Below are 26,363 nucleotides of genomic sequence, written 5' to 3' on the forward strand. Positions count from 1 at the left end.
GAACAAAACACTTCAAAATCAGACACAGGACTCAGAGTCAGAACGTATGCAGCTGTGGCCAGCAGGGCAAACTGAGTGGAAGGCAGTGCAGGGGCAGGGCAGGGTCAACACACACAGGAAGGGCCAAAAATAAACGTCCAAACACAAGTGTTGGCAGGAAGGGAAATTCATTTTTTCCCTAAAACTGACTGAATGACAGGCACTCGTCCATTGAACTGTTATGGGATTAAGCCTTTTGGGGCAGGGGCCAGCGTGGAAGTTGAGATTCAAATCCAAATCCATTCATTCCAAGACCCGTGCCCCCTCCCCAGTTTTCTAAGGGCTGTAACCTCAGGCCAATGATGCCAAACAAGATTTCCACGTTCACCCTGTAGTGAAAAGAAATTGGCCAAGCTCTGATATAATTGTATTAATATGAACATTTCGATTTCCCTTCTTATGATGAGGCAACCTGTCCAATCACTATACATGCCACACTTCACAAATTGGTAACAAATGAATTTTGAAGTTTAGTCTTTAGTGACATAATGATAAGTGTGTAAACAATGAGTTCTTCCAATGTTCAGAACTTTATTGAGAATTCTAAGGAGATGCAACCATGCAACCATGTTGGTGGAAAAGGCGGACTTCAGAATTTAATGCCCTTCTGGCTCATCTTCTCCTAAGTCACATCTGTCCTATACCAGTAGGACTGATTTTGGGGTCATGTACCGTCCTCACCACCAGCCCTCCCTTCCTCTCTCCTCTGTGTGACCTACTTCCCAACTCAGGATGCTCTCCTCCTCTACCAGGAACGTCAAGTGACCAACTTTTACTAGTACCCCACCCACCCACTGCCCTCGGGGTACTAGGAGCCAGGGAATGCCAGGGGCTAGGGATAAAACCATGTCCCTGATATCATGGAGCTTACACGTAGGCCAAAAAGAAGATAGGAAACAACTCATTACTATTCAAGTGGTATTGCTTTCCCATAGGTCTCCTGATCTCCTGCAGCATTTCACGCATCAGTCCTCAACATTCCATTACCTGCACTGCCCAATTTCTCCTACACAACTTTGTCAGTAAAAGGAAAAAAAAAGACTTTACAGTGTCAATTTTAACTCAACCAGTTAACCTGCATCTTAAAAAATCTGATAGAAATCATTTCCATTCAGAATTAAGGCTGAAAACTGGCTTCTGATCTGTATTCTTGCATATGTTCAAAATGTTCTCATGGGAAAAGGCACCAACATGCATCTCACAGTTAGAAAGAAGTTAAAGAAGGAGGAAGCTGATTGAGTCTAACCCTCAGAATAACACAGAACCAGCAAAGTTCCAGTTTACCATTTCAAAAAGGAGTCAGGAATGTGGGATAGGCTTAAGTGGGTACTTCTCATGCAGGGCATCCCATGAGGCTTGGCTGGGGCTGGAGGACCCACTATCCAGAGGGCCTCTATGGCTGTGGGCAGAAGGCCTTAGTTCTTCCCCACAGAAGACCCTCCAGAGGGCTGCTGGCATGTCCTTATGACATGTCAACTGGCTTCCCTCAAAGTGAGTGACCCAAGAAAGGGGGCCATGGTTCTAAAAATATCACAGGGTCATGAAATTATCAGAACTTCCCATATTTATGATGCTCTTCCTGTAGGGGTTCCCCATTCATTCAAAGCTGAATATTAATAATACTCCTGCTATTAGGATGCTATGTCAATATTTTCTTTCTAAACGTGAGATATGATAATCCACTGTTTTCTATGCTTTGCAGAGGCTGTTCCATCTGAAAGAGAACCAACTTCCAGGACAAAGGCTCTTTTCACCTCCTGGCTTAAGTATGTGCAAACAGGACGTTTGGGAAAGAAGATCCTTGTTAAAATAAATTATTTGGGAAGAATGGGGACCTGGACAAATGGCTCTGGCCCAGAGAGAAGAGGAGGGATGGGGAGAGCATATGGAATCTGGTCTTGGAGGAGATGAGGGGGTTGGGCTTCTAGGGGGTCTAGGAGAAGCTCCCTCCCCTTCTCTACCTTTATCTCCCTATTTCCCCAATTGTACCCTCTTGTGTTTCTTTACATAATTATCCCACCCCCCATTTCTAAGCTGCCTCCATCAGAGATGTCTCATAATAAATCTGAACGTAAACTGACCAAGGGAAAATAGAAATGACTAACAAACATACAAAAATGTGCTCATTAGTTAACATATGAAGTGCACTAGTTAACATAAGAAATATAAATAACAGCAAAAACAGATACCTTGGAGAATTTGTAACAGTGGAGAGATATGGTCAGAATGTCTTCTAAACATGGGCATGATTTTCACCTCAAGATTTTAATCAATGTATAATTCCCTAGATATAGTTCAAGACATATATAATTCAGATTTCAAAAAACTACATCGTGAAATAATGATGTAACACAACAAAAGCACTGCTGTTTCAGTATTTAAGCATACCATGGAATACTGGATGACACCGACTGGAACTGCAATCTCATAAAAGGAATAGCAAGGTTACGGGGAATTGGGACTCTCCCTGCTCATCCATTCTTAACAGGAGAAGGAGAAGGTCAGGGCAGGAGGAGGACCTCCATAAGCAGGATAGGTGACAACAGTAGACAGGAGAGAAAAGCAGGCTGAGTGTCCACAACCCACACAGCAGACTTAGCAATAAAGAGGGCATTGCCAACACTCATTTTCTTCCAAGCACATTCGTCACAACCACTTTTACAGACCGTCTCACTTCTCCATCCGGCTAGTCAACCTCATTTTCCCAAACAACCTGACCTGAAGTTCTGGGGTCTGAGCCCCCCCAGCCTTAGAGGAACAGGGTTCTGCTTCTTTGCCAACACTAACTTCTCCACTTATTCATTAAGCCAATAATTTTGTCAAGATCTTAAGGCCCACCTTTCCACCCAATATTTAATACTTTCTCTGTAGTATTTAGATTGACCTCTAATTGTCACCTAAATTGAACAATTTCTAAGTGAAATTCTAAAACTTAATCTTTCCAAAGTCTTCCAGAGGCTTCAGGATCCAGTCAAAACGCCTCGGTTTGGTGCTAAGAGTCACAGCCTGGGACCAGCTTACATTTCTTTCTTTTTTCTTTTTTTTAAATTAATTAATTTATTTATTTATTTTTGGCTGTGTTGGGTCTTCGTTTCTGTGCGAGGGCTTTCTCTAGTTGCTGCAAGCAGGGGCCACTCTTCATCGCGGTGCGCGGGCCTCTCACTATCACTGCCTCTCTTGTTGCGGAGCACAGGCTCCAGATGCGCAGGCTCAGTAGTTGTGGCTCACGGGCCTAGTTGCTCCGCGGCATGTGCGATCTTCCCAGACCAGGGCTCGAACCCATGTCCCCTGCATTAGCAGGCAGATTTTCAACCACTGCGCCACCAGGGAAGCCCCAGCTTACATTTCTCATGTTACCTTTCACTACTTCCCCACCATCCACTCTCTGATCCATCTAGTCTGCCTTTCTCCTTTCTTCCCACTGAAGGAAACCTGTCAATCCTTGAAGTCCCAACACTGCTAGCTTAATTGTTTCACCTCCCCCTGGTACCCACAGCACTTACTTTCAGTATAACATGTTTTATCTTCTGCTTATTTATTATATATTTGTTATATATTGTTTTATATTTAAATATTCAGATATATTTATATATATATATTTTCAGCATTTGTTATATATTCTTTTGTTCATAGATGTCTCATCTCTCTCCAAACACTGTAATACCTTTGAGAACACAGCCCCTAACATACCTACTATTTTTTTTGCATATTTACAAAAAGGAGGCATTTTGTTGTATACTGCTTAATAAATAACATCATACTCAAGATCAAAACAGGAACTTTATAAGTGTTCATTGAATAGTTCTGTTTTTTGGGGGTGTGGCTGAGGAAGCATATCAAGAAGAGCCATGCTCACCTGCAAGCACACTAGGACATGGTGATAGAATCAAGATCTCAAGACTGAAAGAATTCTAATTTCAAGTAGACTTAAAATAACTCGTATCTTCATTCAGCAAAGGTTCTATAACCAAAGCTGGACCTGTAGGACACATTAATGTCTTCCAGGAGGAATGAAGCTATTCTTCTTTGAGCAAAGATGTCACAGTCTGACTGAATTTTATCAGAGAGCAATATAGTAGGTCTGGTTAATTCTTTTTTTTTTGATAACAATTTGTAGTAGTTTTTTTGTTTGTTTAATTTTTATTGGAGTATAGTTGATTTACAGTATTGTGTTAGTTTCAGATGTACAGCAAAGTGAATCAGTTATACATATGCATATACAGTAAGTCCCCTACATACGAACAAGTTCTGATCCAAGAGTGCGTTCGTAAGTCCAATGTTCATAAGTCCACCAAAGTTGCCCTAGGTACCTAACTAACACAATCGTTTATATAGTACTGTAGTGTAATAGGTTTATAATACTTTTCACACGAACAATACATAAAAAAACAAACACAAAAAGAAAACATTTTTAATCTTATAGTACAATACCTTGAAAAGTACAGTAGTACAGTACAACTGCTGGCATACAGGGACTGGCATCGAGTGAACAGGCAAGAAGAGTTACTGACTGGAGGAGGGAGAGGAGGTGGGAGACGGTAGAGCTGAAGGATCATCAGCAATAGGAGACGGAGAGCAAACTGCAATTTCACTCACGCCTGATGTTGATGGCACAGGTTCTGGTTCCTTGCTGGATTCAATTCTATCCACCCTCTTGAAAAAAATGATCCAGTGATGTCTGGGTAGTAGCTTTTTTTTCTCATCATAGATGACATGGTAGCACTGGTTTGCATTCTGAAGGGCTGCTGCAACCTTCATGTACTGTTCTACGTTTGGGTCCTGTGCCTCAAAAACTAACAGTGCCTCTTCAAATAAAGAAAATCCTCTTGCCATTTCCTGCATCGTGAATCTCTTCGGTCCTTCGGTTACTTCTTCTTCCTCTTGTCACTCCACTCTCTCAATTATTTTCACTTTTGTTTCCATCATTATCACTTGGCACTTCCTAGCAGAATCAGCTGTATCACCGCTGCTTTTACACTTGCTTCCGGACATGCTGGGCTTGAAATAAAGGTACTGTACTACTATACTCTATACAGTACTGTACAGTAAAGTACACAAAAGCACAACCACTTGTAGAGGATGCATGCACATGACAATGTACACCAGACACGTGAACTAACTTACGTGACTGTATGTGCGAACACACGTTTGCATCTTTGAAAGTTTGCAACTTGAGGGTTCATGCGTAGGGGACTTACTGTATCAACTCTTTTTTAGATTCTTTTTCCATATAGGTCATTACAGAGTATTGGGTAGAGTTCCCTGTGCTATACAGTAGGACCTAAAAATATGGAATGCTTCATGAATTTGTGTGTCATCCTTGTGCAAATCTTTTCTGTATCGTTCCAATTTTAGTATATGTGCTGCCAAAGCAAGCACAAGTCTGGTTAATTCTTTATATAGAAAGTTATTTGTCTTCCACTTTGCCATGTTAAGCAAGGTGTAACAAAAAAAAAAATTCCACATAGTGAAATGTGAGATTTCCATGATGGGACCTCCATTCTGCTGACAGAGAACACGGAACACGTTATGGGATAGTGGAAATTGCACGGAATCTGGAGTTCTAGTCTGGCTTTCTACTCACTAGCAGATTATTTTACATCTCTGAGTTCACTTTCCTTATCTATAAAATGGAAATGGTGATAATTTACATTCCAGTGTCATTTTAGGGATATGTGATTGTGCATGTGCAAAACATCTTATAAATTCAAAGTGGTAAAGAAATGGTAGTCATAATTATTAATATTATATAAAAGCACTTTGGAGTACTGGATAAAATTCTATAATAGAACTACAAATAACATCTTCATCAATATTAATATTATAGATCCAAAAGCAGAATCGCAACCGTTCTGTATACTGCTGTGATGTTTTCCATGCTCTCATTCTGTACATTCAAGTCTTTCCCATCTTAAAAATCTCTCCTGTCACTCCATGGTCACTCCTTGAACCTACTATTTCTTTTTCCTTTGTGGCCTTTATGGTCAAACTTCCTGAAACAACTGTCTGTAACCAAGATCTCAAACACAGGCTCCGGATCATGTAAACCCCTTTGTGGACTCGGCAGTTTGCGTGTTTGTTTTTAACAGAATGTGAGTGCCTCCAGGCTGGACAAACTCCCTTTTATCACTCCAGCCAGTTCACACATTTATGTGAACTGTCTGGTCCCTAAAGGCATTTGCATTTATAACCTCTAGCACTAAAGATAAAAATAGTAATCAACAGAATCACATACCTACAAATGTCAAACTAAGGAAGGGAAGATTTGCAAATTAAGATATAATTTACAGTTATACAATTAAGTCATATTTTCTAAATATGGCCCCAAACTCAGCTTTCAAAAATAGTGACTTATACAGACATATATAGGGAATTATTAGCTTGCTTTTACTCGTTCTTTTTAATTATGCTGTTTCAACTGCTTTGGAAGAGCAAAGCACCCGGTAAACTGTGAAAATGGAGTGAATAAGTTTCAGCTTCCTCGCCCTCAGGTCAGCATTTCAGCAGGCAGGTTGTGACCACCATGAGGCATAAATCAATTTAAAGGTTACAACTAGAATTAACAAAAATAAAACAGAAGAGATCAGAGACAATCTCACAAAGTTAGGGTAAATATTATCTCATGAAACTCTGAAAAACTGTGGTAAAATATACATAACAAAATTTACCATTTTAATCATTTTTAAGCACACAATCTGTGACATTAAGCACATTCACAAAGTTGTGCCACCATCAACAATATTTCATGAAACTTTTGTTTTGTGTGTGTGTGTGTGTGTGTGTGTGTGTGTGTGTGTGTTTGTGTGTACTGAGCTGTAATATAAAATGTATTTCTTACTATGGGTCTTGGTTTTTTTTAAAAAGCATGAAAACCCTGCATTAGCTCACTTTTCCCATATGTAAGACAATGGATATTTCACTAACTGTGACTTTGATGGAACTTGGGTGTGAGAGAAATACTCTAACCCTAAATGTGAGGCGATACTTCCAAAGAAAAAGATAAATTCAAACATTTGACAAAATGAAAAATTTGAAATGCGTATTTTTTATGTGTGTGTTACATATTTGCTCACATGACAAATGTGTGGAGATGGTATGTTCAAACAGGGTAACACCCCCAGAGTTAGGGGATAAAGTCAGAAGATGTTACCCTTTGAAGGTAAAAAGAATGGACATGCACTGGTTTAGATTCACTTTCTCGGTGGTGACTCCACCCGTGGTGACTGCTGTGTTTCTGATGAGACTTAAGTGTTGCACTAACTGGATGAAGGAAGCAGTGTCTCCTAAGTCTAATCAAAGTGACTAAAATATATCCAGAGGAAACATGATTGTAAAAATGCTGATGTATGACTGAGCCTGCGCGTCTGGAGCCTGTGCTCCGCAACTAGAGAGGCCGCGATAGTTAGAGGTCCGCGCACCGCGATGAAGAGTGGCCCCCGCTTGCAGCAACTAGAGAAAGTCCTCGCACAGAAACGAAGACCCAACACAGCCAAAAATAAAAATAAGTAAATAAATAATAAATTTTTAAAAAATGCTGATGTATGGAAAATTATCACTCACTCAACTTCAGTATATGGTATCTAAGGTTATAATGTCAAAATAAATAAACAAGGAAACAAAAATAGCTATCACCATGGAATCTAGGGAAAAAAAACAAACTCCAAGTGCAAATGATAAGACTTCCAAGTCTACTAGATTCACTATAGTGAATGGTGTCAAAAATGAAAGCAGCTCACTAAGAATTGACAGAAACCTCTCAGAGGTTGGTGGGTGAGCTAGCAAAGTTGGGATGATTTCAGTTCAGCAAACATCTACCAATGACCAGTCTCTGTGAAAAATGATGAGGATAAATAAAGTTTCTGCCTTTGCAAAGTTCATAATGAGCAGGAGATAAACAACACCACAAACTGGCACTCCTACTCAACTCAGTAAGAACTGTGATAAAGGTACACCCTGGATGGGCCCTGATCCCGCCGGGGATGGGTTAGGGGGCAGGTATTCGGAGAAGACTTCCTGGAGGAGGTCAAAGTGTCTGAGTTAAGCTGTGGAAATTGTGGAAGACAACTGGCCAGATAGAAGAGGGGAGAGACAGAGAGGGGAGAAACACAGAGGTGGAGTGGCTTAGTGTGCTTAGGAAACTCCAGTCAGTTCCAGGCTCAGGGAGGGAAACTTCAAGCCCCTTCAGGCGGTTGTAGTTAGGGTTCAAAAACAGAGCATGTTGTTGTTCAGGGGCTCCTTTCCTCGACCTTGACAGCTCATAACCAGTAGGGAGCAACAGGAGCTGCCCATCTTGGATTACTGGGTGGGCGTGTCCATTTCTTAAAGTAATGAGGTGGAGAGTCCTCATCAGAGGAGCCTGCGGGAGAGAAGCACACTTCTCAGGAGACGCCTGTGAGCCTACCACAGGGCACCTGGCACTAGCGCTCCATCCTAGAGCGTCTGGGACCAACTCCAGCTTGGAGAAGAGGGGCCAGGAAAGCAAGGAGTGACTGCATGAAAGAAAACAGGAGAGTGTTTGGCAGTTGCCATGCACAGTCTAGAACTCTGAAGAAAGGCAATGATGTCTAGCCATCGACCTTCCCTCCCATTAGAGGAATGTACATGGATGTTGGACTAAAAAGAATGTCCACTTTGCCAGATCTCCAGGAAGTTAATTTTTTCTCAATCTAATAAAAACAACATGCTTATTAAGTCTGGTTCTCTGCCTGAAACATCCAAACTGGGAAGTCTCTCCAAAATGTCTCTTAGGACTCATCAACTCATCCTTCTTTCTATGAGAGCTACAGGCAGGCAGCAATCATGGTGAAAATGCAATCTTTTTTTTTTTTAATATAAATTTATTTATTTATTTATTTATTTTTGGCCGTGCTGGGTCTTCGCTTCTGTGCGAGGGCCCCCTCCAGCTGCGGCGAGCGGGGGCCACCACCCATCGCGGTGCGCGGGCCCCTCACCGCCGTGGCCTCTCTTGTTGCGGAGCACGGGCTCCAGATGCGCAGGCTCAGTAGCCGTGCATCACGGGCCCAGTCGCTCCGCGGCACGTGGGATCCTCCCAGACCAGGGCTCGAACCTGCGTCCCCTGCATCGGCAGGCAGACTCTCATTTGGGAAGCCCAAATGCAGTCTTTTTTGAGGCCTAGAGTGATACATTTACCTCAATGCAGAGGTACTATGTAGGTCAACTACCCCAGAAGATATCTGCCAGCAATAGTATAAATTTAAGCTGCTGTCCCAGGCAGCACCCTCGGCCAAGAAAGGAGTTACTTTCAAAGGAAACACGATCCAACTACAGAAGCCTTGAAGGACTGGCCAGGGTCTTTACTAGGAACTAGGCCTGGGGTATTACAAAGCACACTACACAAAAAAAGTTTCTCAGAAACTCTCTCTAGATATGGTTCCTGTTTCCAAAATTCATGCGAACACTGCATCTCCCCTACAGGCCCTCAGGCCTCCTCCCCCTGGGCTGGCACCTGCCAACACAACTTTGCCCCGCTGTCCTGCTCATTCAGCTTTGAGACCCAGAGGTTTGGCTCCTTTGTTCCTCCACCAGGAAGGAGTATCCTGGGAAATGTAGTCCTCCTCTTGAGCAATACATGTTCATGGAATATCTGTAATGAATTAAAACCCTCCACTTCATCACTGTATTTTTTTTTTCGGTTATTTTAAATTTTATTTATTTATTTATTTATTTATGGCTGTGTTGGGTCTTTGTTTCCGTGCGAGGGCTTTCTCTAGTTGCGGCAAGTGGGGGCCACTCTTCATCGCGGTGCGCGGGTCTCTCACTATCGCGGCCTCTCTTGTTACGTAGCACAGGCTCCAGACGCGCAGGCTCAGTAGTTGTGGCTCACGGGCCTAGTTGCTCCGCGGCATGTGGGATCTTCCCAGACCAGGGCTCGAACCCGTGTCCCCTGCATTGGCAGGCAGATTCTCAACCACTGCGCCACCAGGGAAGCCCCATCACTGTATTTTTATTATCATGAGGAATTTAAGACATATACAAAAGCAGGGAGAAGAGTTTCATGAACCCCCATGTATCCATCATCCAGCTTCAACAATTTTCAACACACCAGCTTGTCCCATTATTTCTTCTGCATTCCTACCGACCACCTTCCTTTAGATTGTTTTGAATCAAATGTAAAACATACATAATATCATGTCATTCATAAACACTTCAGTATGTATCTCTAAAAGATAATTCTCCATTTGAGGAGCTTCATATTTACAGGCAAGTTGCAAACACTTACATATCCCACACCTAGATTTACCGATTAAGGTTCTGTTATATTCTCTTTCTGTATAAGTATGTGTGTGTGTATTTCACGAAACTATTTGAAAGAAACTTGCAGATATCTTGATCCCTCACCTCTATATACTTCAGTTTATATCTTCTAAGATCAAAGACATTTTCTTACAGAGCCATAAAACAATTTATAAATAAATCCAATTTGGGAAATTTAACCTTGATTATAAGACTGGAATAGAGTCCATATTGAAATTCTAATTATGACCCATATAGCAAATTTTACTCCAATCAAGAATCTAGTCTAGGATTACATATTGCGTTTAGTTGTCATGTCTCCTTAGTCTCCTTAAATCTGGAAAAGTTCCTTAACCTTTCACTGTCTTTTATGGCCATGCCGTGCGGCTTGTGAGATCTTAGTTCCTCAACCAGGGATTGAACCCAGGCCCTCAGCAGTGAAAACGCCGAGTCCTAACCACTGGACTACCAGGGAATTCCCAAGCCTTGATATTTTTGAAGAGTACGGGTTTTTGAAGAGTAAGAGTTTTTGTAGAATGTCCTCAGTTTGTGATTATTCCTCATGGTTAGTTTGTGGCTTGACAGGAACACGACATAACTGACATCACGTGATGTCAGCAGGCCACCATTATTGGGGATGCCAACTTTCACCCCTCAGTTAAGATGGGGTCCACCATATTTATCCACTGTAAAAATACCTTTCCCCCCTTTGAAATTAATAAGCAATAAGCAATTAATAAGCTGTGAAACGGCATTCATAACTTTTTACTCAACAACTTTTACCCAATGATTTTCAGCATACATTGATGATTTCTTTTTTTAACATCTTTATTGGAGTATAATTGCTTTACAATGGTGTGTTAGTTTCCTCTTTATAACAAAGTGAATCAGTTATACATATACATATGTTCCCATATCTCTTCCCTCTTGCGTCTCCCTCCCTCCCACCCTCCCTATCCCACCCCTCTAGGTGGTCACAAACCACCGAGCTGATCTCCCTGTGCTATGCGGCTGCTTCCCACTAGCTATCTATTTTACACTGATGATTTTTGCCAGAATAAATGTTACGATAGTTGCAACATGGTAATTTAAAAAATTCTTTCTCGTTCATTAGCCTTCTACTGTAAAGAATAGCTTTCCCTTTTCCTTCCTCATTTCTATTATTTTTTTTTACTTACACATTTGTTTATATTTAGTAAGAACTCATGGATTCTTTTATTTTCCAATGTATTCTCATGTATTACTGTCATTTTCATTTTGATACTTCCACCTAATTTGACTACGTTAGTTCCTTATTGCATTTCTATTTGGATGGCTTTTGGGGGCCAGAGATTCTCTATGAGCTTAATACCTTTTATGAGCCCTCTCTTACCTTCTAATAAAAATCTTGACTCACTATCAAATTCAAACATCATAAGTGCTCGGAAGGCCTTTGGGATTCTTGCCTTGCTTACCCCTCCAGGCTCTCGTGCCCTCCACCCACCTTACCAGATTGGTTTTATGCTCTGTCATGTTCAAATACTTCCTTCTCTGACCAGGACTGGCCTCTCCCTCCCTGCTGGAAGGTGTGTTGGCAGCCCCTCCACTCTGGTGTCTTTGGCCGTGTCTTGGTCATCTCTTTCTTTGATTCCTTCCCAAGCTGGCTTCAGACCCTCCCATGTGCTTGCTACCTGGGCAATCTGCACACACTCCATAGTAAACCTTACTCCTCTTTATCCCCTACTATCTGTTCACCTGTCTTTTGGTTGGTACTGCTCTGTGCCATCTCCCCAGCACTTAGCACCGCCCCTAAGGCGGAGTAGGGACTTGGTGAGTGCTACGAGTACCCAGAAGGGAAACCGGTTGTCTGAAAGGAAAAGATATAAATGGCTGACACTTGAGCTGTAACTGGAAAAATAAGCCAGATTTTGCCAGAAGTGGAAGCAGAGGACGACCCTTCTGGCAGAAGGAAGAGCACAGATGAAGGACACTAGAGGACCAAAGTGTTCAGAAGCGAAAAGACTCCACACACAACTTCATGCACAGCAAACATTTGGGAACCAACGCTTCTCTCTTTGTTTTGTTCTCTAACAGGAATTATCACACTGTGGTGACTGCCAGTTGATTGGCCTTTCAGTAAACGGTAGGGTCATAGAGTGTAAAGCCTGTGTGTCATTCACATCCACACCCAGAGACAACCCCAAGGTCTTCAAAAATGCATGTTCAGAGAATGTGATTGGAAAGTTAGATTGTCTAACCCTGGGGCGGGAAAGGAGATGTGAGGGGCCAGTGAGCCAGTTTGTGAAGGGCCTGCTAGTCCATGAAAAACAACTTGGACTTCAACAAGTCTTGACTCAGAGGGGGATGGTGAGGAGGCTTTTAAAGGAAATGTAAGCTGGCATGGTGAAAGGTGGGGAAGCAGAGACCAGCTGTGATGCTATTGAAACAAACTGGGAGAGAAGTAACAGCAGGCAAATCCATCGTAAGCAGGAGAAGGAAAGTTTTTAGATAGAAGAGGTAGGACTTGTAACTGCTTGAGATGAGAAGTGGTTTTTAAAAACTGATCTTATTTTTCTAAGTAGAAATGCCATAAAAATTCATTTTGTTATAATCTCACATCCCAAGGTGAAAATGGGTGCTTCTTTTGAAGCACAAGTTAAAAAAAAATCACACAGGAATAAAAAGCCAGTTTTGATTGTTTAAGAAGGATCACCCAACACAAACAGAAAGTAAGAGATGTCATTTCAATATAAACTATTCTCATATCATTTAGTGTCTTTTGTAATATGGGAACTTATCTGTATATCCAAAAGTCTGCCAGAATGTAGACACAAGCAAAAAAGATGGAAATCTAACCTAAAAACTTTGGAGAATTCCTGACCTTTCAGAGGTGGACCACATCACTGGGCCCGGCCTAGGGATGACTTCCTGGGCCTCAGTCTAAAACGTTCCAAGCGGAGGTACCTGAGAAGGGCTCTGCAACATATCCAACAGGTTCTCTTGGAAAGTGAACTCTAAACGCGACTTTTTTTCCAGAAATATGTACTTGCTTTGAATATTACAGGAAATCTCAGTCTTACGTGATTATCTTTAAAGACATTGCTATGAATAGCATTATTGAACTTGAAAGTATTTTAGAGCGAGGATGTGACAACGTATGCCAAAGCAGAAGGCGCCCAGCACCGATGTGATCTTCCCAGTCAATACACGGAAGTCCAGAGCGCATCCTGTCGGCGTTCGGACCCGCAGAAGGAACAGGTAAGAAGCACCGGTGCACGGTTACGGCTGAACAGAGTGACCCAGAGAAGCCTTTCCAGGTCACATGTATGTCTACATAATCAACAGCCAAGCGGAGCAGGCACACAGGAAATCAGGCAGCAAGCTTAAAGCCGGTGAACATACTTTACTTTTGTTTTTCCTCCCCATAGAATGGGTCGGGTGGGTGGCACATGCTCGGGTTTGGGAAGACATCCCGAGTCTTCAGCATTTCCCCTGAAACCGCGGAGAACGGAGCTGGCCGACGAGCGGCCCAGAGCACCCGCTCCACGGACAGGCGACGCCGCCTTCTCCCTTTTCCCGGGCGCGCTCAGGGGGCTCTCCTGACCCGACCACCCGGATGGCCAGACGGCCCCGGGGCGGTGTCCGGTCCCGGGGTGAGGGGAGGGAGGGGTCGGGGTCTTGGGCCAAGGGGGACGGGGGTCGCGGTCCCGGGGTGACGGGGGCGGGGTCCCGGGATGAGGCGGGGGGCGGGAGTCTCGGTCCCCGGCTGAAGAGGGCGGGGGTCGCGGTCCCAGCCGACAGCACCGCCTCCTCAGGTCGCGGCGGGGGCGGTGCGGAGAGCGTGCGCGGGGTGGGGCTGCGTGCGCGCTCCCACCAATCACAGGCGTCGCCGGGAGGGGCACGAGCACCGAGAGGCCAGGAAGAGGGGGCGGGCCCGGCGCTGCGCGAGGCCAATCAGGGCGCCGTACCGCCATGACGTAAGGGAGCCGAGCACCAGTCGGCGGACCAGGCGGTGAGGACGCGGGCGCGCGGGCGCGCGGGCGCGGGCGCGCGCGAGGCGGGACTTCCGGCGGGGCCCGGAAGCGGGAGCTGTGTGTTCTCATGCGAACGGGAAGGAGCGTTGGGGTGCTGGAGTCGCGAGGTTGAGATATTTTTCGGCCCAAAACGGGAAAGAGTTGCCGCCGCCCCGCCGCCAGTCCGCGCCGCGCCGACCCCCGCCGCTCGTCCGGGCCGGCCGCGCCCCTGCTTCCGCCCCTCCCTCACGGCCCGTCCGCGTGTGGCGCGGTTGCCGGGCACCGGGGCTGCGGCGGTCGGCGGCCGGGCGGCGGCGGTGCTGACAGGTGAGCGCGGTGGCGGGCGGGCTGCTCTGCTCCGCTCCTGCCGCATCGCGCCCGGCCTCCGCCTCGGACCCGCGCCGCGCCCGCCTGTCATGGGCCGCCATCTTCCCGGAGGACGCGGCCGGGCAGGGCCCAGCGAGTGTAGCCGGGCCGGGGCGCGGGCAGAGGGGTCTGGGTGCGGGCCGGGGGGCCGGCAGGGCTGGGGCCGGCCAGGGCCGGGCCGAGGTCTCGGGGGCCGGGGGAGTGGTAGGTACGGGCAGCACCGCCGTCCGGCCCGCACTGCGGCGGCCTCGCCCTGCCCTCCGCCCGGGCCCGGGACCGCGGCCGGCCGGGCGGGGAGGGCCCGGGTCACTCGGACCAGGAAGTGGGATCCTGTTGCTCCGGGTGTGTTTGGGACGCTCCCGCTCTCCTCAGGGAGGTTTGAGCAGAGGCAGATTCTGGAAGAATTAGGAAAAAATTCTAAAGACGCCCTGTGTTCGAGAAAGGGGCAGGTCAGGAATCTCTTACCACCTGCTTCTCAGTCGTGTCCAATCAGAACGTAAAACTTAAAACTTGTTCAGACTTCTCTGTAATTTTGTATTGCAACTTTCCGTGCAGGTCATCTTGTCTTCCCCCTCATTTCTACATAAAACGGTCTTTAATTTAGGCTGAGGTGAAACTTGAGAAGATTATCTGTAGGGTAGCTATCCTGTGCGTTTGAGACCCTCTCCTTGGCTGCACAGTAACTTGCCCTAAATGTTAAGTGGAAGTTTGAAGTTTTGGATAACTGAAGGAACGGGAAGAGTTCCCTGGACGGTTAAGGGAAATCAGTTTGTGTGAGGGTTTTTTTAAAAAAGATAATATCAACTTGAATATTGTAAGCATACAAATTATTTTCTTGTTTTTAAAGTTTTTCTCATGACACTTAGCTGGTCTCTTATTTTGTGTTAAGTATCTAAAATGCTTTTGAAATAGGTTCTGAGTTGTAGTTTGCAAAGACCACAGTGGGGAAGAGTGACGTTTATTTCTTTGGAGGTTAGATAATATGTGCAGTGTGCAATTTCCATACTTCGCCACCTGCCTGGCTCCCTCTAATTTACAGTCAGGGTAATTTACAGAAGTTGAAATGGTTGTGGCTTGTCAACTTTATTCTGTATTTAATATTCTGAAGGGCAGTTTTATAATCAGGCTCTACGAAATCGCTTGATGTAAGTTTGCTTGAGTTGCTAAGGTGGAATACTTTATGAAAGGCATCAGGTTAGCAAGTTTATTATTCAACCATAAATTTGATTTGTGTACTTCGCTTTGAAACTTGTGTTTAGTTAGAAATAAATTTCATCCTGTATTTTGAAAAGTTGATGTGTGTTGCCTTTGTAAGGTGAAAAAGTGGGTGTGTGAAGGGAGATAGAGATGGCTTCTTATTGATTAGAAGTTACCCTCTGGGGCTTCACTTTCTTCATCTCTAAGAGGAGAATTATAATAACATCAGTTTCATAGGACTGTTTGTAACATGTTGATGTTGGCTGTTTTTGCTCTTTTTTTTTTATTACTCAGATTCTTATTCAGAATTTTGAAAATGATGTTTACCTTATTACTGTTTTCAATATTCTTTTAGTGACTGTCAGTTTTAATTTATTAACAATTTTTTTTTTCTTTATCACATGTATCTGGGTAGAGAAAGAAGGTCTGAGGACAGAATGTGTATTTGGAGAAAGGATTTATACTATATTTGAGTAGGAGCCAGAGAGAAAATGGATGATAATGTGAGAACAGAAGTTTCTTGGCATTTATTTTAACGTGTTTTGTTGAAGAGTAGCCAAAATTAAATGGCAGCATGTTCAGGGAAGATTTTGATTTTATTTAAGGTTCCTAGGAATTGCACTTTAAAGAAAATTGAGATTTGGAGAATTCATTGATATTAATATGGTTTTCACAGATAAGCATATGTTTAGGCAAATACGTATTTAAAATCTGTGGAAACAAATATTTTACTTAATCATTTGTTTTTAATGAAGCAGTCTTCATGTATCATAAAACAGTTCCAAAATACTTAAGTGCAAGGTGGGAACATCATGTTTTTAATGTTAGTAACAGTAAACAGTGCTTTAAAGTAGCCCCACTACTTAACATAGATTAGCAACAATATTACAAGTTTTTGCAATGATAGAGCTGTGGTTGATGTTACCAACCAAGTGGCTGACAAACTCCTTTCACTGTTATTTCAGTGCCCTGCTGCTGGAATTCATACTTTCTGTAGTGATAACTAGGATTATAACCTAGGTCTTCTAATTTTAGTAACTTGTGTTTTCTTTATGATTGTCCCTTGAGATTGCAAAAAGCTCTGTAGCTATATTACTTTAAATTCCATTTGTTTTCATCCTATTCTTTAAGGCACAAGTTTCAAATAGGCTTTCATAACACATGCTGTACTCTTGCAGAGTTCTCTCATATTTAAGGATTTTTTTTTCCTGATTGGTAAATGCAAGAAAATCATGTATATTCTTGTAATTCCTCCTATAAGACCATTGACTCAACCTTTTTCTAATGGAGAGAAGAAAGCAAGCACTGAAGTTGTGTTTATGGAAAGTACATTGTTAAAAGAAACAGACACTGCTGCAGGGTTTGGTTGCTTATGCTCCTTTGTAAAACTTTATTCCTGTAAAGAGTTCTCCTTTTTCTGTAAGAGCTAATTTTAGAGTACCTAGTAAAGGAGGCACTGCCTTCTGAGAGGGTTAAACTCACCAGACCTGATGTTAATTTAGTTCAGTTTGAACTTTTTGCTCCTAATTGTTGCACTTGTTGGTATCTTTGGAGCTACTCTACTTCTGGAGTTATCTTGATTAGAAAATGAATTTATTAGAATGTGGAATTGTAAGGTAGATAACCATTAGGTTCTCTTACTGAAAGGAGAAGGATATTTCCAACATGGAAATGTTTTTTCCCTAATGTTCTAGGGCTTTATTTTTCCAACATGTAAATGTCTTCCTTATGATCAGGCAAAATGATTAAGTCAGCTTATGTTTCCTTCCTTCTCACCTCCCCCACCCCCAAACCTTTTGTCCCTTCAGTGCTTTATAAACTTTTTCACCATTTTTTCTGGAGAAGCTGTCATGGTTCCTGTGTAATCATGAAGGGTTGCAGGTGAGTGATGCCACCCCTTTTGTGCCTTCTGTCATAGTCTGGTTTCCTCTTTAGTGTCAGCCCTACTTCCCTACTATAGTGAGACCTGGGCCACAGAGTGCATTCTGTAACATGGTGGACATTTCCTACTTAAATTTGATAATCCTTGAGGTGAGACTTAGTCTTCACTGAAAATGTTCTTTATGAAATCTGATATGCAGAAGTTTTGGCTTAAAAACTGATAAATTAGGGTGATATTTGTGTGATAAAAATAAAATGCTCTCTTATTTACACACACCATTTTTGTCACACTGTAGTGAGAGGTTGCTTTAAAGGCATATCCTGATTGTTAGGCCCTTTGTAAAAACTCCTCAGTGACTGTCCCCTGCCTAAGAAGGGCCCAGGGGCCTTGCCACTTCTGCCTTCTCCTTGCTGGCTGGGCCACCTTTGGTTGGCCTGCGCTGGCCACAGTCCTCTCCCCAAAACCATGACGTCGTCTTTGCTCTCTCTATTTCCTTTGCCTGGAATTGAAGGTCTTCTCTTCTTTTTTTTTTTGACTTAGCTCCTTAACCCATCCTTAAAAAGGTATTTCAGGAATCCTTGCCTTAATTTTTAATGTCATGCTGAGTGCTTCTCTGTTTCCATAGCACCCCAAGGCATTGCACTAATTAATTAATGTAAGCTCCTTGTGGGCAAGATCCTTTGATGTCCCTAACCTCTTTGCCCAGCCCAGGGCCAAGTGTTGCACTACAGATGTTGAGGAAACTTTGTTTCACTAGAGGGATAAGGCACCTCCCACCTCAGTTTTTTTTTTTTTTTTAATAAATTTATTTTTATTTATTTATTTATGTTTGGCTGTGTTGGGTCTTCGTTTCTGTGCGAGGGCTTTCTCCAGTTGCGGCGAGCGGGGTCCACTCTTCATCGAGGTGCACGGGCCTCTCACTATCGCGGCCTCTCTTGTTGCAGAGCACAGGCTCCAGACGCGCAGGCTCAGTAGTTGTGGCTCACAGCCCCAGTTGCTCCGCGGCATGTGGGATCCTCCCAGACCGGGCTCAAACCCGCGTCCCCTGCATCGGCAGGCAGACTCTCAACCACTGCGCCACCAGGGAAGCCCCCACCTCAGTTTTAGAGGAATTATTTGCATGCTTTCATAAACAAACATGAAAATTTTTACTTGAAAAGAATGCAATAGAAAATGCATAAAAATTCTACTTAAGAAATGTTAACTGACTTGATAGCTACATCTAGCACATACACTATTTTAGGTGGAGTGATTTGACTACGGGACCTCTAGATGATATTCTTTCTCAGTCTTTAAAAATGTGCCCCTTTTGATAACAATAAATATTTCTTACCTTCTTTATTTTGCTTTGAAATGAAAACAAATTATATTAGCCAAAAACAAAGCAATTACAGTAGTGAAAATGTATTTTTAAACTTCAGTGGATTTTTCCTTTTTTTTATTTTTTATTTTATTTTATTTTATTTTTTATTTTATTTTTTTTTTTAAGTTTATTTATTTATTTAGGCTGTATTGGGTCTTCGTTTCTGTGCAAGGGCTTCCTCTAATTGCAGCAAGCGGGGGCCACTCTTCATCGCGGTGCGCGGGCCTCTCACTATCGCGGCCTCTCTTGTTGCGGAGCACAGGCTCCAGACGCGCAGGCTCAGTAGTTGTGGCTCACGGGCCCAGTTGCTCTGTGGCATGTGGGATCTTCCCAGACCAGGGCTCGAACCCGTGTCCCCTGCATTAGCAGGCAGATTCTCAACCACTGCGCCACCAGGGAAGCCCATTATTTTTTATTTTTTAAAATTAATTAATTTATTTATTTATGGCTGTGTTGGGTCTTCGTTTCTGTGCTAGGGCTTTCCCTAGTTGTGGCAAGCGGGGGCCACTCCTCATCGCACTGCGCGGGCCTCTCACTATCGCGGCCTCTCTCGTTGCCGAGCACAGGCTCCAGACGCGCAGGCTCAGCAATTGTGGCTCACGGGCCCAGCCGCTCCGCGGCGCACACGGGATCCTCCCAGACCAGGGCCCGAACCCGTATCCCCCGCATCGGCAGGCAGACTCTCAACCACTGCGCAACCAGGGAAGCCCCGATTTTTCCTTTGTTTATTCCCTTTTGAGAATCATTGCTCCATGATCTGGTGCAAAGCAGGGCCACTGAGAGGAAAGAGGAGGGTTCATTCATTCCTTCTTTGAGCAGGTATTTTTGATCAACCACACATTAGCAGTACAAAGATGAATGATACCAGAACTTTTCTCTAAGGCTTGTGGTCTAGAAGGAATTAAGACAGTGAACTGTTTTATTCAAAGTAAAGTAGACCAGCATTTTTGGACTCTTGAACCCTCTGTACGTGAAACTTCTTTAGGACTCTCCACTCCACGCTTCCTTGAGCAGTCCCGTTAGGACAGTCAAGTTTATTGTAGTGTGGAGTGTGGTGGACATCCCTCATCTCCCTTCCCTGCTTTATTTTTGTTTGTAGCACTTATTACTACATTATAACATGCCATGTAATTTCTGTATTTTACGTACCTTGTGTCTTCTTGTACTTGAATGTAAACCCTATGAAGTTGAGGGTTTCTGTCTCTTCTGTTCATTACTATGAACCCAGACGTTAGAAAACAGTATGCACTAAATAATTGATGAGTAAATCCCAGGGTTGTAATGGTGAACAAAAGAGAAAATTGCCCTCCTCTCTGGAACTTTCTGTCCACTGAGGCAGGGAGACAATCAGATAATGTTGTGCTGGGAGGTTGTCATGTAGACCTTGAGGGATTGGGCAGGGGGAGGGAGCCTTCTAGGCAGAGGATAATGGTGCAAAAACTCTGAGCTAGGAACTCATTTGGAGAGGCTGGCGACAGGGAGGGGGTGGGCGAGGCAGCAGTGGGGTCCTGCAGGGTCTGGAGCTCCTGGCATGGGTGAGAATTGTGCTCTCTATCCTAAGAACAGTGAGAAGCAGTCAGAGGGTTTGAAACAGGAGAATTGCAAGACCAGAATTGCCTTTTTAAGCAATCCTTCTGCTTTACAGAGACTTGTGTTGAAGGGGAGGAATGGATGCATACAGACTGGTTTTACTTGGCCCCAGGGTGGCAAGCTCTCTTGCTTACACTTGTGTTTGTCACAGTGGAACAGTCCAAGCCCTGGTCTAAATGAAGAATAGGTTGCTTAGAACCCCTTTCATTTGTATTACACATAATCATGTGTGTTTAAAAAATACTTTAAAAATAGGCCTCAAACCTGCTAGCATTTGTCACTTGTTTAAAGTATATTTGTTATTTCAGCTTTTATTAAGGCAGACTAATTAACAGATTCCTTTTTTAGAAACATCTCTGAAAAATGAGAACATTTTGTTTTCAGATTTCAAAAAGCTTTGTTTTATTGTCAAAGCTTGAAAATATAGGGATTAAAAACATAGTGACCAATTGGATATAGATTTACAAGTTGCCTCGATTATTATCTCTTTCTGAATATATTAAACATTCCCTTTTCAAATATTTTTTTCTGGAAATAATCAAGTCCTTTAAAACCTCTTCTTTAAATACTTTATACTTTCTGAACATTTTTATTTCTGTTTGTTGATTACATATGTGTCTGTATTTCATTGTTGAGATTTTACCATCTGTATAATTTTTGCCTTGCCATGTACAGTTGACCCTTGAACAGCGGAGGGGTTGGGGAGCCAGTCCTCTGTGCAGTTGAAAATCAGAGTAGAACTTTCCAGTTGGCTCTCTGTATCTGTGGTCCCACACCCGTGGACTCAACCAACCTTGGGTCGTGTAGTACTGTAATACATATTTATTGAAAAAAATCCGTGTATAAGTGGACCCACGCAGTTCAAACCTGTGTTGTTAAGAGTCAGCTGTGTGTGTGTGTGTGTGTGTGTGTGTGTCATAAGCACACTGCATATAGTATGTACTGTAATCCATTGCTGCCTGGCTTCTCAAAACTCCCATGGTCAGGGAATGCCAGGAGCCTTTAAAAGCAGACTTGAAGTCCCCGTGGAGAGAGTTGCCTTTTAAAAATCTGGGTATTTAGAAGGCAAAAGCATTTGATCTTTGCTACTATTATGGTATGCTGGTTGTCATTTAGTGCAGAAGCTCAGTGTGGAAACCTTTTGGGATAAACCTTTCTCTGGCATTATTGTAAGGTCCATGTTCCTTTTGGATTCATATCTATATCTCCAGTGATGCTTGGTGTCAGACTAGAATGCTATTTCTAGTTTCCCTTCATACAGAGCATTTCCCTTGGAGTACAGACCATTGTACAAGTGAGTAACAATGAGTCAGCAGTGTTTGCTTCTTCACACCTTAAATATCTAGGCAGGGGGAGGGCAGTTGGTGAAGACAGAAGGATGCAGTGATTAAAGCAGCTCGTACGTAGTACTTGCTGTCTCTGCGCGTGGCCCTTAGTTTTTCACAGCTCTTCCTACTTCTTTGTATACATTGACAAATTTTCCTTTATTCTGCTGAAATCATTATCTTTCAGGGCTCAGTGCAGGAGAGTTAATCCTAAACATGAAAGGACCGGAAGTAGAAAATAGGATCACCAAATAAAATTGCAGAAGCATTCAAGCACACAGATAGAATTTGAAAGTCTCTGTGACCTGGCGAAACTTCCAGTTAAGAGTGAAATGTTTTCCTACAAAAGAGTGGCTTGGGATCCTAAAATGACCATAAGTTTTAGTATTTTCAGTCATGGACACTCGTAGCATACTGTTCTTTTAAGTTTAGAATGTTGAGAGTGTGTTTGATTGTCATTGTGGAGGTTTTTAATCTGTTAACGTAGTTTTCAGTTTTTCATGAAATCGCGAGATTACAGCTCAAGATAAAAAAACATAGATCAGGTGTTTTCCCAAATTCACTGTACGGCCACAAGTCATATTACAGCGGTCCTCTCTTGTCTGGGGGTACATTCCCACAGTGGATGCCTGAAGCTGCGGACAGTGCCGTAACTCCTATATATACTAATTTTTTCCTATACATACATACCTAGGATAAAGTTTAATTTATACATTAGGCACAGTAAGACATTAACAATAATAATAAAATATGACAATTATAACAATATACCATAATAGGAGTTATGTGAATGTGGTCTCAAAGTACCCTATTGTACAAATTTAATGCCTTTTCCATCTTAACTAATCATTTATCAAACACTTTGGCTATAACTTTTGCACTTTGAGGTGCGACAGAAAAACTAGCACGAATTTCTTTTTCCTTCACAATTTTCACAGTGTTCGTACTGTAGATCTTAACCTCAGCACAATTTTTTTCCTTATTAAGTCAGGAATTTTTACCTTTTCACTTAAAGGAAGCACTTTACAGCTTCTCTTTGGCATATCTGAATTGCCAGCATCACTACTCTTGCTCTTTGGGGCAATTATTAAATAAAATAAGGGTCCCTTGAACTCCAGCACTGCCAGACTGTGATAGCTGATCTGATAACCAGCTGGCTGCTGAGTGACTAATGGGCGGGATACGCTGCACAAAGGGTTGAGTCACGTCCCGGGTGGGACAGCGCAAGATTGGGCCGTGCTACTCAGATGGCGCGCAATTGAAAACCTATGAATTGTTTATTTCTGGGATTTTCCACTTGATATTTTTGGACCATAGTTGACCCTGGGTAACCAAAAGCATGGAAAGCAAACCACGGATAGGGAGGGACTCCTGTGCTAGGTAATATTCTGAGTGGGGCAAATGAAAGCTAGATCAATACCTTCCAATTTACAGTTTGGTGCGTGGGGTTGTGGTTAGGTAGGTTTATTGATAATTGGTGAAGAATAAGTGTACCAAGTGTTTAATAATAATTAACAGTACACGTAATCAGCCTTAATCCAGTTGCATGGAGTAGTTTGTTTTTATCAGTGCCATTGTTACCTGCCTGGAATTATAAGACTGAGAGGGAAACCTTTTATCCTTTTTGACTATTCATGTAATGTTTGGTGTGAATGAAATAACACTTTGAAGTAAGTCATTTTCTGAGACTTTGAGTTTTGGTCTACATTATTTTATTAACTGAGATTTGATAATAGTTTCTGAAAATAACTGCCAGAAAAATTGCGTAGTATTACAGTTGTAGTGTGAGGGTTTTAGAGCTCTAAAGATTCAGAGACTGAAACGCACAGAAGTAAAATTAATTAGAAATACAGCTAGTTGGCTGGTGGCAGAGTGAGGACTATAACTTCGGTCCACTATTAATAGAACTCAGTAGGATACTTTTCAAGTTACACCCTTAACAGTGGAATTTCAAAAGAAAAATTGAAATTGGTGAAAGTGTTAGTTTTATGTATGCTATAGAATTTTAAGTCAGCATTTTATTGTTATGTTTTTAAAGCAGATTTGTAAAACAGCCATTAAACTGTGCTTTTTAAAACATTGAATTAATGTTTTTATTCCAGGAAAATTAAGGGTTTTGTTTGTCATTTTAGATAGTTTAACCTATTAGCTTTAATCCATTTACAATCCTTCCTGTTAGGAAGGTGCTAACAGGTCTTCTAGTCTGTATCATATATTCAGACTCGTCTTTGAGAAATAGTCTAAGGAAAATTCATTTAAATTCAGTGGTTTCCTTCCTAAAGCATTCAGACCTTAACATCCGCACCCCGGTGCAGGGCTCTGCCTTCAGGCTTTGGAAGCAGCAGCCCCTGTGTTCACACCCACCACCTTTCTGTGAAGAGGAGGGCAGGCTCCAGAGCTCTGAGCACCTCTCCCGGCCTTCAGTTCTGCCTTGTCTGTTTGTGTTCGTTGCTGCCATGTGCCCAGTGATTTCAGACCTCCACAGCCTGCAGCTTTCCTAAACGGAGACCTGAGCGCAGGTGGCAGCGGTTGCCATTCTCCGCAGTGTATTGGACTTGTAATTCAGGTGACCCAAAGCCCTTGCTGCTTTTTTCCCCATTTGTTCTTTGGAACATCTGTTTTACTGTTTAGGAACATCTGTTTTACTGTTTAGGAAACTGAGGCCTGGAGACAGGTGCCTTATATCACACAAGAGAGAAGAGCAGAAAACGGGATTTGCCTAACTTCTTGTTTCCAAGTCCACTGCAAATAGTGCCCAGTTCTCAGAAAGCATAGGTGTCTTGCATAAAGGTGTCTTAGGTCCAGTAACCTGATAGATTTGAGAGCTATAAACACAGCATAGCTAAGCATCAGAAATGCTGGCTTTAATTAGAAAGTTTTAATAGTTGTTTTATAGTGATGATTGTTGAGGTCAGGGGTAGCCCACAACAGAAGTCTGAGAGAAGGTCATTTACCTTGCTGAGGAGTAATTCAAAATTATTGGAGCTGATTCTGATCCTCATAATTGGCTTGGAACTTTTATGGTGATGTTATTAGTTTCATCATCTATTGAACTGTAATCCTAAGTGGGCTAGGACTTGTGATCCAGTTACTTACAAAATGGAGATGGTATTATGTTGGAATATCAAATTGAAAGATTATCCAAAGTAGTACATGTTTTTGAATTATAACTGTGGAACATAAATTCTTTCTTCAAACGTGGTATCACTTTTGTAAGGAATGCTTCATGTTAGGGGGTATTTGATATATTTTAATATTAACTGATTTGCACAGTCATTTTGGAAAACGTGAAAGCGTGTTCAATTGTCACACCTAATCTTTGAGGATCGTGATTAGGTTCTGTGCTTGGACTCAGTGGCTGTTACTTTCTGAGTACAACGTGGTACGGGTGCCCCTGCTGTCCTATTCGGAAGTGGAGCACTCCTCTGGAACCTTCCATAAGCCAAAATGGTGTAAAGCAAAGAAGCAGTTACCTTAGGACACATCTTGTTAAGGGAGGCACAGAATAGATGGAGGTAAAGCCCAGATGCTCACAGAAGCAGCTCACAGCCAGGTGGCTGGGTGCTGAGATGCTGAGCGTGGCGGGGGAAGGAGCTCGGCGGGGCTGCTCTCACTGCTCCAGTGAGCACTGCCTCTGTAACTGCTGCAAAATGAACGCAGAAAGCCGCCAGGCCGCCATTTTTGATTTTCGCAAAAGCAAAAGTTCTCTTCAGGTCTCTTGGTTAGCAAAAACGGGTACTAACATAGGCCTTTCGTACAAGCAAACTTTGGCAAAGTGAGAGATCTCTGTGTTTCATAGCTCCCTGGGGCAGGTTCCTGGTTGTTCGCTGGCACTTGTTTGAGCACATGCTCTGTGCTGACAGGCCCTAAAAATGCTCACCACCTGCTAGGTGGGGGTCCCTGCTCTTATTGTCCTCGTCCCACGCCCAGCCTGATGTCATAGGTGGACTTGGGGTGGGGAGGGAATCCTTGAGCTCCTGGGTTGGTGTTTAACATTTCTAGTATATGTCCATTTTTCCAGTGAAAGGAGTCATAACTTTCAGCATATTTTCAGAAGGATCTTTGACCTCTACTTTTTTTTTTTTTTTTTTAATTTATTTATTTTTTGCTGCGCGCAGGCTTTCTCTAGTTGCAGCGAGCGGGGGCTACTCTTCTTTGAGGTGCACAGGCTTCTCATTGCGGTGGCTTCTCTTGTTGCGGAGCACAGGCTCTAGGCGCGCGGGCTTCAGTAGTTGTGGTGTGTGGGCTCAGTAGTTGTGGCTCACGGGCTCTAGAGCACAGGCTCAGTAGTTGTGGCGCATGGGCTTAGTTGCCCCGCGGCATGTGGGATCTTCCTGGGCCAGGGACCAAACCTG

The 26,363-nt window shown here is 43.1% G+C and overlaps 1 protein-coding gene and 1 pseudogene across 2 annotated transcripts in view; one reads left to right on the forward strand and one right to left on the reverse strand.

The window, feature by feature from the left end:
* Positions 1 to 5,322: 5,322 nt before the first annotated feature.
* LOC132361196 (U6 spliceosomal RNA) lies at positions 5,323 to 5,418 on the reverse strand (annotated as a pseudogene).
* An 8,932-nt stretch (positions 5,419 to 14,350) lies between these two features.
* The window catches only part of LARP4B (La ribonucleoprotein 4B), an 83,996-nt gene continuing 71,983 nt past the window's right edge, over positions 14,351 to 26,363 (forward strand). For both annotated transcript variants that reach the window (XR_009500702.1, XM_059912244.1), the window contains exon 1: positions 14,351 to 14,612. The gene's annotated coding sequence lies outside the window, so the exon portion shown is untranslated. The remainder of the gene's footprint in view (positions 14,613 to 26,363) is intronic.

Source organism: Balaenoptera ricei, chromosome 2 (assembly GCF_028023285.1).
Source record: "Balaenoptera ricei isolate mBalRic1 chromosome 2, mBalRic1.hap2, whole genome shotgun sequence".
In the NCBI taxonomy this organism is placed as follows: domain Eukaryota; kingdom Metazoa; phylum Chordata; class Mammalia; order Artiodactyla; family Balaenopteridae; genus Balaenoptera; species Balaenoptera ricei.